The sequence below is a fragment of the Triticum dicoccoides genome, chromosome 3B (assembly GCF_002162155.2).
Source record: "Triticum dicoccoides isolate Atlit2015 ecotype Zavitan chromosome 3B, WEW_v2.0, whole genome shotgun sequence".
NCBI lineage: Eukaryota > Viridiplantae > Streptophyta > Magnoliopsida > Poales > Poaceae > Triticum > Triticum dicoccoides.
Window position 1 is genome coordinate 819,505,438 of NC_041385.1, and position 11,893 is coordinate 819,517,330.

Consider the following 11,893-nt stretch of genomic DNA (forward strand, 5'->3'; position numbering starts at 1 on the left):
TAGAACATACAGTGATTTACTGATCTACATGTTCTTGATTGATTGGACATGACAAGGAAATAAAAGTTCACAAGATATAGAAGAGTTTCATAGCTATCTATTCCTAGATATTACTGGAAAAGTGCAAAGTAGGGCATTGTCATTTAATATGTGTAATATTTGTCTCCTCAGATGGAACTCATCACTGAATCTGCTAATCAGCTCAATTAGGACCATTGGGGGATGAGTTAAAATCTTTTTTTATAGTTTTACAACAAAAGGTTTAGCTAAAGCTAGCAAGGAGTTCTGAAACATGAATGTTCTGCTTCTCTTCTGTAGTTCTATCTATGTCATCGTAAATTCTCATTTTTTACAATTTCGTGACAACCACTTTATATAAAGCCACCTGTAGGTATGGTGAAACCTGAAAGTTTCTTTTATACCCCTTCCTACAATATACGGTTATTTCCTCATAGATGTTGCTTCTTATGTAATACTAACATGTATTGTGAGAGTGTTCATGTGTTAAATTCTTGAATTCATGACTGCTTTCCTTATGGTTTACTAGCTTGACTTAAAATAAGTAGATGGTGCTACAATTTCACCCGTTGTCATTCCAGTGTAGATTAAAAGAACACAATTGTGATCAGTAACACTAAATATACATAATAGTTGGTTCGTAGACAATCACAAGAATTTGTATATGGAAAAATACAAAAGCATCTACAAATGCAAGTCAAACCTCGACCTAGCATTCAATCAAGAGAATGGCCCTATCTAATTCATTGCTATGGGCAACTAACTCGAAAATAGCATGTGTACATGCAGCTCCCCGTAATTCTTCTTTTTGTTGCTTCGAGGAGAAAGGGATCTTTTCATAGAAAACTTTAAAATAAGTGAATAGAAAAACAATTTCCATGGTATGATAACGTACGACATGATATCTTTACTAATTTTTTTCCAATTATTATCTTCATATTCACAGGTATTTGTGTGATTGTTATGTCAACACAAGTTTAGAATTATCTTTCCCCAACTTCTCTATTACATCCTAGAATTTCAAATTCGAACCTAATCTTACATATTTTGCCACATTCTTGTCTCTCATCATGCATAAAATCTAATCTTTAATCTTCCTAGGATATCATTTCCTTAATTGTTCTATCTTGTATTGCCTTGATATTTTCGACACAACCAATTTGAATGTTTTCACGACAGTGCATGTTGCCACTTTCTTATTCGTTGCCTCTTTTCTTTTTTGGAGTTGTGCAATACTGTTCCAATATCTATTTCACGAAATTAAAGAGGCTTTAGAAAACTATTTTCTTGTGTTGCTTTTGTAGATGTATTTTGTGTGTGTGCTTTCCCATGTTTCTTATTCGTTGCCTTCCATGATAAGAGCATCTACAACCATAAGCACCAAAATTCTCCCCCAAAACGCCTGTGGACGCCCGAGCACGTCTGCAGACAGTGACCCGGCGGCACAAAAATTGCCGGATATATCCATGTACCTCCAACTTCATTCCTCAATCCATACAAGTCACGCAGATTAAAAATCTATGTACTACATAGAGGTATCCTATCTACTCATCATCGGAGATGTCCACTATCTTCGTGGCTGGCTCCGGGTAGATGGGCAGCAGCGGCAGCTCCAGCTCGTCGTCGGACGTACTAGAGGCGAAGAGCCCGTCGATCTCCGCCCTTTGCTACTGGATGAAGCACCGATTGTCCTCCACAAAGGCCTCATCCTGGATGGACTCGAGAATGGCAGTATGCTCTGCCATCTCATCCGCCAAGGCCTGCTCCATGCCGAAGCTCGCAGTCGGCTCCGCCCTGTCGTCCTCCTACGGCTTCGCCGCCGCCTCCTCCTCCTCCTACGGATCCGTCGCTTCCGTGGGCATGGGCTCTTGCTCCGGCTCCGGCTGTTATCCCCCCTCCTCCTCCACCTCCTCTTCCTCCCCCGGCTATGGCGGATTCGAATGCAGGCTAGTAGCGACACGAGCAGCGCGCCTGACCCAGATCTGCTCCTCGAGTTGCAACCGGCGTTCCAACGTCAACATGGCATATGTGGCGATCCTCTGCTAGGCCATGGGAAGAGACTACGACGAGCGGATGGAAGCTGGCGGCACGGGTGGGAGGGAGAGGGAGGAATGGGGATGGGCTAGGGCTTGGCTGCCGCCGTCCGGCTTAAGTAGGCGGACTTGCTCCCTAGGGCGGCATGCCGGAGCGGTGTCATGTGGTGCCAAGAATGCATCCGCACCGAGAACGGGAGTAGGCAGTCGTTGGACCACCAGTCTCTGCGTGTGACCGTGTGGGCCCTTGCGGTCAGTCTGACGCGGTGGCCATGTCCGGGCGTCCCATATCCACTTTAGATTTTTTTTTTTGAGAAACATATCCGCCTCAGGTATGGGGGTCAGTCTGGGCCTTTGGGCCGAATATATGTTCAACGGGTCCAATCCCAATCTGTAACAATCAGTAACACATATTTTTTCTTTTAGATCCACACACACATTTCTACCAGCCCAAGCCCAAGCGCACCACTCACACCCTACCCTAGGCCCTAGCTTCTCTCCAGCCACCGCCCCTATCCTCTCGGTCCGTCCTTTCTCCCCCAAATCCAAAGATCCTAACTCGAACCCAAACCCTAAGCATCGACGAGATGTTTGTCGAGGACGACGACATCAGTGGCGCGGCCATGAAGGAGGAGGAGGGCGGCTGCAGCAGTGAGAAACGGCGTCGCTTCAGCCGGACCTCGTCCAAAGCATCGCCTACTGCGTCCTGTCCACCAGCGGCGTCGACGAGTACATGGGCATGAGGGCCGCCTGCCCCAGCTGGCGCTCTTCCGTCGCAAAGCCATCTCCGCAAGCCGCGGTCGCGGACCTTCGTTTCCGCCCACGGTAGTGAGTCTTGCTCAACGGGGCAGACGACGACGAAGGCCGACCCCTCTTCGTCAACGTCACCACAGGACGCTTCCGCTGGCTGCGCCTCCCGGTGCTGCGTGAGCAGCGTGACTACATTTTCGTTGGTGCATCCGCATGCCGCTCGTCTGCTCAACCCATTGACTGGTCACGTGCTTCCCTTTGCAGCGTCGATCCGTCCGGATCTCTGGGTGGAGACGGCAGTCGCTGGGACTGAACCAACCATCATCTTCTCTTTCCCACCGGTCTACTTCTCCGTGAGGTGCCATTGGAGCGAACCGACGGTGACGCGGTTTACTCTGCTGATCCCACAGGCCAGCTCCGTCCTGTGATGCATTTATAGCACTGTTGCTGGAAACAAATTTGATAGCATGTACGTTTTTATAGAAAAGGGGGGCTCCCGGCCTCTGCATTAGAACGATGCATACGGCCATATTTATAAATAAATAGGTTCGACAATATCTCAAAGTCTGGAAATGAAAATAAAGGTGAGCTCACATAGAGCCTCAACGCAAACAGACAAAAAGCCACATAGCCACAACCGGCTGGCAGTATAAAGACAGGAGAACTAATCGCCTATCCTATTACATGACCGCCATCGAAACCGGTTGAAGATATCCCGTGCAACCATCTTCCACCGGACAGATCCTGTAACCAAACGCTCCCTCGCTGCCATCGGAGTGAGTAAGGACCACAAACGAATCAGCGCCGTGGCACGGAATAAAACCCGCAAAAAATGAATAGTTGTTGTTCTGTTAAAAGCCAAATCATTCCTGCAGTTCTAAATTGCCCATAACAACGCACATACTCCTACACGAATGTGTCCAGCTGTATCGGACTCTATCCCAGCAAGCCATGTTCCAAACAACGAACCTACCGAGTCCGGAGGAGTAATGTTAAAGGCTATTTGCACAGTACGCCACAAGACTCTCGCCAATAGGCACTCGAAGAAGAGGTGCTTAATGGTCTCGTCCCGATCACAGAAGCTACACCTAGTAGAGCCTGTCCAATTGCGCTTAACCAAGTTGTCCTTTGTTAAAATGGCTTGTGTATGTACAAACCACATAAACACTTTAATCTTCAAAGGAACTTTAACTTTCCAAACATGCTTGGAACTAGGAATGACACTAGAGTTAATTACATCGATATACATTGACTTAACCGTAAACACTCCAGACCTAGTAAGTTTCCAACACAATTGATCGGGCTGATGAGCTAACTGAACCTCCATCAGTCTAGTCACCAAATGAAGCCAAGCTTCCCACCTATCACCAATAAGCACCCTCCGAAACTGGATATTAAGGGGTACGGACTGCATAATCGTTGCAACCAACGCGTCACGTCGTTGAACAATACGATACAGGGACGGGTACTGGAACGCCAATGGCGTATCACCAAGCCAAGTATCCTCCCAGAAACGGGTATTGTTACCATTACCGACGATAAACTTTGTCCTATTAAAGAAGGCAGCCTTAACTCTCATAAGTCCTTTCCAAAACGGCGAGTCCGTTTGTCTCACGGTCACCTGTGACAAAGTCTTGGACTGCAGATACTTGTTACGAAGAATCTGTGCCCACGTTGCGTCTGTCTCAACAGATAACTTATACAACCACTTACTGAGAAGACATCTGTTCTTGACCTCAAGATTCTCAACACCCAGACCCCCTTGGTCCTTTGGTCGACAGATGACATCCCATTTGGCTAGTCGGTACTTTCTCTTAAGATCATCACTCTGCCAAAAAAATCTTGATCGGTAAAAGTCCAGCCTTTTCCGAACCCCGACTTGAACTTGGAAGAACGGTAGAAGGAACATCGGCATACTCGTGAGCACCGAATTGATAAGAATCAGTCGACCTCCATAAGACATGAGTTTGCCCTTCCAGCAACTGAGTTTTTTCTCAAATCGGTCCTCGATGCACTTCCACTCTCTGGTTGTTAGCTTACGATGGTGAATAGGTATACCTAGATACGTAAAAGGTGAAGCCCTAATTCACATCCAAACAATTGCCTATAAGCCTCTTGTTCCTCCTTGGCTCTACCAAAGCAGAACAACTCGCTTTTATGAAAGTTAATCTTTAATCCGGACAATTGTTCAAATAAGCATAGCCCCAGCTTCATATTTCTCGCTTTTACCAAGTCATGCTCCATCAAGATGATTGTATCTTCAGCGTACTGCAGAATGGAGACACCCCCATCAACCAGATGAGGCACCAAGCCACCCACCTGATCGGCCTCCTTTGCCCTTCCTATAAGAATTGCCAACATGTCCGCCACAATGTTGAACAAAATAGGAGACATCGGATCACCTTGCCTCAGGCCTTTGTGTGTCTGGAAATAATGACCTATATCGTCATTCACTTTAATTCCAACACTACCTTTTGCATGAAGGATTCTACCTGACGTCGCCAAGCTTCATCAAATCCCTTCATACGTAAGGCCTGTTGAAGGAAGGGCCATTTGACTTTGTCATACGCTTTCTCGAAATCCATTTTAAAAATAACCCCATCCAGTTTTTTCGTGTGGATCTCATGGAGCGTTTCATGAAGGACCACAACCCCTTCAAGCAGTTTGTGTAGGCTGTACCACAGCATGCGCAATCTGTGTGAGCCTATTAGTCCCAACCTTGGTAAAGATTTTGAAACTAACATTCAGAAGACAGAGGGGCCTGAATTGCTCAATTCTCACGTCCTCTGTTTTCTTAGAAAGAAGGGTTATCGTACCAAAATTTAGCTGAAAAAGCTGAAGCTGTCCAGAGAAGAGATTATTAAACAGAGGCAACAGATCCCCCTTAATAATATGCCATCACTTTTTATAAAACTCCGCTGAAAAACCATCAGGGCCCCGCGCCTTGTTATTTTTCATTTGCGATATGGCCTCGAACACCTCTTTCTCAGAAAAAGGAGTCGCGAGAATATCATTCTCCACCGCTGTGAGTTGAGGAACATCCTCAACCCTGGACTCATCCAAGGACACGTAGTTATCCTCAGGAGGACCAAACAGCTGCTTGTAATACTCAGTAATATACTGCTTAAGGTTTTCATGTCCTACAATTGTTCCTTCATCTTGCTCAAGCTGAAAGATCCTCTTCTTTCTATGTTTACCATTAGCAATCATGTGAAAGAATTGAGTGTTCGCATCCCCTGGACAACCCGTCGGACCTTGGCCCACAATGCCCACTTCAATTCCTCTTACCGAAGAAGTTCTTTCAGCCTCATCTCCGCATCAAGCTTCGCATGCAGCTCCGTGGCCGGCAGTACCGTGGTTTCAGCTTTCACATCTAGGGCATGAATAAGGGAAAGGAGCCTTTCCTGTTCGACCTTATAAATCCCGCTAAGATGCTTAGCCCAACCACGCAGGAAGCTTCTCAAATGCCTAATCTTATTCTGTCAGCGCTGAAGCGCAGTCTTCCCTCCTGAATCCTTAGCCCACTCTCTGGCTACAAGATCAAAGAAACCTTCTCGTTCGAACCAAGCCAGCTCAAACGAGAAGGAGTTTTTATTACCCAGGTGGGTGGCCTCACCGGAGTCGACAAACAATGGCGTGTGGTCAGAAATCCCACGGGACAAAGCTGAACTGTTACTAGAGGAAACTTCTGTTCCCACTTGACGCTTGCCAACACTCGATCCAACTTCTCATACGTCGGATTTGGCATCGCGTTAGCCCAGGTGAATTTCCTACCCGAGAGCTCAATTTCTCTCAGGTCAAGACTTTCAATGATAGTATTAAACATGAATGACCGTCTACCATCAAAGTTATCATTGTTCTTATCCTCACGCCGTCTAATGATATTGGAATCACCCCCACCAGGATAGGAAGCTGCTCAGAGGCGCAAATCCTAACGAGATCAGCCAAGAACTCGGGCTTGAGTTCGGGTCGCGCAGCCCCATACACTGCAACTAGAGCCCAATTAAATCCATCATCCTTCGATCGAACCCGAAACTTGACCGCAAAGTCACCCATAACCACACTTCGAACCTCGAGCGCCTCGCATCAAATGCCGAGCAAGATCCCACCCGATCTCCCTCTCGGTGGTAGGCAATGCCAATCAAAGTCAATCCCTCCCGACAGAGTATTAAGAAACTGAGGCGCAAAATTGTCTCTACCGGTCTCCGATAGAGCGATAAAATCTAATCGATGCTCGACATCCGCCTCAGCAAAAATCTTCTTTTAGCCAAGTCCTTTAGACCTCTGCTATTCCAAAAGATTCCCTTCATAGTTCATCATGGAATTTTTTGGCCGTACGAATCCTAGCACTCCTATGCACCGCGGACACCGGGTACACCTTCCGTTTCCACTTGCGCTTAGGGTTAACATGGCTTTACAACTAGTCCTCACAACCCGTCGCAGAAGGTCCAGGCAAAACCGTCTGAGAAGTATCATCCTCCTCCTCCGCCTCAGGACTAGGATGAATAAGGTCCGCACAGAAAGGATTTAGCAGCCTAACCCCCAGAGCCTCAACCTCAGAATCACTCATGGGCCTAACCGCCGCAATATTACGAATCATCTCTAAGGCCCTCTCAGCCTCTAGATCAAGAAGGTCATTAACGGAATTAGAGATTTCAGTGACATTACTACCAAGTGAGACTCCTAATTGATTTGCATTTTTAACAATCTCATCATTAGAAAAATGCATAATGGAATTAGAAGTATTAACCGACATACCAGTAGTGACCTCAACGTCACGGAGCTTGGCCTCCCTCATAGCGCACCACTGCTGAATGTCGTCCACATCTGCCAGAGTCTGGAGGCGATCGCTCACCCGTCGCCCCTCAGACATCTGATCCTGAATCCGTCCAAACGCAATCACCTCCTCGCGAGAGAACCTGGACGGGGTGTGACCTCCTGCTTCACTACTCCGGTAAGTCTGGACACAAGCCCCGACCACCGGCGTCGGGCTCACCCCACAAGGCGGAGCTGGAGGCGAGCGGGGGGAAGGGAGTGCATGGGCCACCTGCCCGAACTCCCGACCCCGCACCAGAGAGGCCATCGCCCTAGGCGCCTCAGGGGAGGAGGGCGCCGAGGTCACCTGCCCCGAGCCCCTCCCGATGGCACGGACGCCACTGGCAGCAAAGACGACGCGACGGGAGAAGAGGTGTCCGGGGCCACCTGCCCCAGACCCCCTCCCAGCGCAGAGACGGACTCAGGCGCCACGTGTCCCAACAGTCCAACGTCGGCAGGAGAGGAGCAACCCGAGGCCGTCTGCCCTGGGCCCTCAGCCGACAAACCAGCCACGTCTTGGGGAGGGACACCGTGTTGAGCAGGAGAGGGAGTGGCCACCTGCCGACTCCCCTCCTCCACTCCCCAGACCGGAACCCCCGGAGTAGCACTCAGAGAATCCACAAAAACCAAAGCAGGCAATGACAGCTCAAGAGCCTCCTCGAACTCCACCCGATCGCTCCACAGTCTCGGGAGAGCAGAAGCGGGTTCGAAGGACCCAAATCTCAGAGCCGTCATTGACGGCAAGAGAAAATACGTCAACTGCCCTCAGGTTCCTCAAGATGTTCGTGGAGCTGAAAGCGGTACAATACATGAACGCCCTTTGAGCCTTGCTCAGCTGCTTCTCACTCCGTATCCAGATGTGATAGATCAACTAGATCGTATCCACCAAACCTAACTCGTAGGCCTTCAGTGTTTAACGACATGCTCAATTTCAAATGTCATGCTGCAACCTCGAAAAAGGAATTGACTTCCTTGGCAACTAGTTTCTTTGTCACTGGACTTGATTGCAGCTAAGACGCTTGTGCTACAGCTTCGGGCTACTGAGGTTCTAAACCAGGAGCTACAGCGTAGTGGAGAATCGTTGAAGAGTAGTGAAATCCTATCTGTTTTGTGTATTCATCCACTGGTGTAGTTAAAGTCCTGTGCCTCGCTGTCGTTGGTGGAGCCCTGATAGTGATAGTGGTTGTGTAATGGATATGTTGATGTTTGTATCATGCAGTTGCAAGTGCTGGCTATGTTGCTGTCGTTGGATATGATGCGCCCTAGTAGCAGCTTTGTAATGCATCTGATGCCGTTTTTTTTCTTGAATACGTACGAGTGTGCGTACTACTCCCTCCGTTTCCAAATATAAGCCTTTTTAAAGATTCCAACAAGGGACTACATATGGAGCAAAATGAGTGAATATACACTCTAAAATATGTCTATATACTTTCGTATGTTGTAGTCCATTGGCAATCTCTAAAAAGACTTATATTTAGGAACGGAGGGAGTATATATTAAAGAAAGGAGTGGGGTGAAGAGCCCTTCCACAATTGAGCTGCATATTACATGTGCCCAAATCCGCCCTAGCGTTGTCTAGTGTATCTCCTCGCCGTAGCCCATGTTGATAACGCTTCTAAGAAGTGCGCTACGTCTCCTTTGGTTAGTGCTGCCTGCTTCCATATCCTTGTTTCTCCTTCTATCCTATCAACTATAAAGCTTATCGACGGCACTACTCCATCAAATACAATCGCATTTCGGTGTTTCCACAATTCCCAAAGAACCAGGATGATTATTGCTCTGTCGTTCTTTCCATTGCGCCGGGTGCCAATCTTGCTTTGGCACCATTCTGGAAGCTTCTCCCCTCGCGATGGAATCCAGTCTTGCTTGTCGAGTGCCTGGCAGATGATTGTCCAGACCTGGCGCGTGAACACACAACCCGGTAGGAGGTGGTTTATCGTTTCTTCTTCCTGGTCGCAGAAAGGGCATGCTTCTTGGTGATCCAGTCCCCTCTGAGCAAGGCGGTCCAAAGTCCAGCATCTGTTCCGTAGAGCCAGCCAAGTGAAGAATCTACAATGCAGAGGGGCCCTTGATTTCCATGTAAACGTCGCGGTTGGCGCCACCTTCCTGCCCTAGAACCTAGCCGCGTACCTTGATCTGATCGAGAAGTGACCATCTGTCTCCCATGCACATGCGATGGAGTCTTGCTAATCCTGCTGTATCTCTTATCTCGTGATCGCGGTCCAGAGGGTGAAGTACTCCTAAAGCAAAGTCGGTGTGAAGTCAGGTCCAATATCTCTCGCCTAAGCATTGTCAGGTATCGCCTGGTGCACTGTGCGTTCTTCGCGTGTCTTCCTCTTTACTCGACCATATAGGCCCGGCGTGAGCTCCTGCACCCGCTGCCCTTGCAACCATCTATCTTCCTAAAACAGTGTATGTCTTCCATTCCTAACTTTAGATAGGGCAGCAGCTTGGTATAGCTGTAGCGATTGTCTTGGCACACCAATCCTAAATTCTGCCCATGGCCTTGAGGGGTCTGATCTCTGGAGCCACGGCCATCTTGATTGCATCGCTATGTTTAGCCATTCGAGGTGTGGGATGCTCAGGCCTCCAGCCCACATAGGTGTACATATTGTCTCCCATGCAACAGAGCATTGTCCACCATTTGCCGTTGCCTTAGCGCACCAGAGGAAACCCCAACAGATCTTGTTCATCGCCGCAATCTTCTTGTGTGGTATGTCCATGCAAGAATGGCGTGAAGAGGCATTGCACATAGAACCGATTTGACTAAGAGTAGGCGCCCGCTCTTTGACATGCCGGCTGCCTTGCACCTTGGTAAGGCTGCCGCAAGTTGATCCACCAGGCCCGAGAGTTGAGTAGATGATTGCTTATGGATAGTGAGTGGCAGGCCAAGAAACTTGCCAGGGAACGTGCCGCTTGGGCATCCTATGGTTGCCACCACCCTCTCCCGAGTATCCGAAGGGCAACGGATCGGGTAGGTTGCACTTCTGGTAAGGTTCACATGTAATCCTGAAGCGCCACCAAAGATTCGTTGAAGCGAGGAGCATGCTTGTAGGTCTTGATCAAATGGCTTGGCGAAGATCATGATGTCATCGGCAAACATCGAGAGGCGGTGTTTCATTCCCCTCCATGCAAGTGGAGCCATGATTCCACGTGAGGTCGCAAGTTCAAACATCCGTTGTAGCGGCTCCATGATTAACATGAAAAGCATCGGTGATAGTGGGGCTCCTTGCCTTAATCCCTTGCAATTGTATATGGGTCCTCCTGGAGCTCCGTTTACCATGATCCTCGTGGAAGAGGTAGATAGCAGGCCACAAATCCATGCAAGCCAATTAGGCCCGAAGCCCATAATTCGCATTACTTCTAGGAGAAAAGGCCAGTGCACCGAGTCAAACGCCTTCGAGATATCCAATTTCAACATTACAACCTCCTCCTTTAGTGCATGTAGTTGACGTGACGTGCCTTGCACGAGCATGAAGTTCTCATGGATCAATCTACCCGTCACGAAGGCACTTTGGTGCATTCCAACAAGCGATGGCAAGTCAGGCGCAAGTCTGTTTGACAAAGTCTTGTCAAAGATTTTTATCGTTCCGTGGATGAGGCTAACTGGCCGGAAGTCTCGGACGTCTACCGCACCATCTTTCTTGGCAGGAGCGACACAATGGCTTTGTTGATAGCCGGCAGTCCTCTCATCTCTCCTCGGTAGAAACGTCAACTTGCTCCAGACCAACGTCGCAGCGAAGAACAGGAACACTGACCTGGCTTTCTTGATGGACGACGCGAACATGCTCCAGAGCGGAGGCATCATCACCTGGTGAAGCGCGGCCTCATCTTGAACCAGATACCGGCGACGCCGATGCCAACGCCAACTCCCACGCCGACGCCAACGCCGCAGCCAAGCCCGAGTGATGATGCCTTCGCGATGCCCAGTAGCATAGATGTCACGCCGCCCAGCCCAGAAGCCGCGCCGATGCCGCCCAGCCTGCGCACGCCGACGCCGACCCTTCAAACGCCGGAGGCCAACCCCACCATTTGATGATGCATTCCTTGTGTGTCCTTTCTTTTTGTGCGCCGAACTTTTCATTTGATCGCCGAACTGTGGCACGGGGATGATCACCAAATTGTTGCGCTGATCGCCGGTTATGGCGGTTTTTTGGAGCGGGAACGGACCAAGTTTGAATATGCTGCGCCTTGGGGGCGGCACCTAGGGGCGTGGCTAGGGCCTTGATCGCCCCCAGGGTGTAAAAATCGCCGTGTGAGTGTCCAAAAGAGCGCCG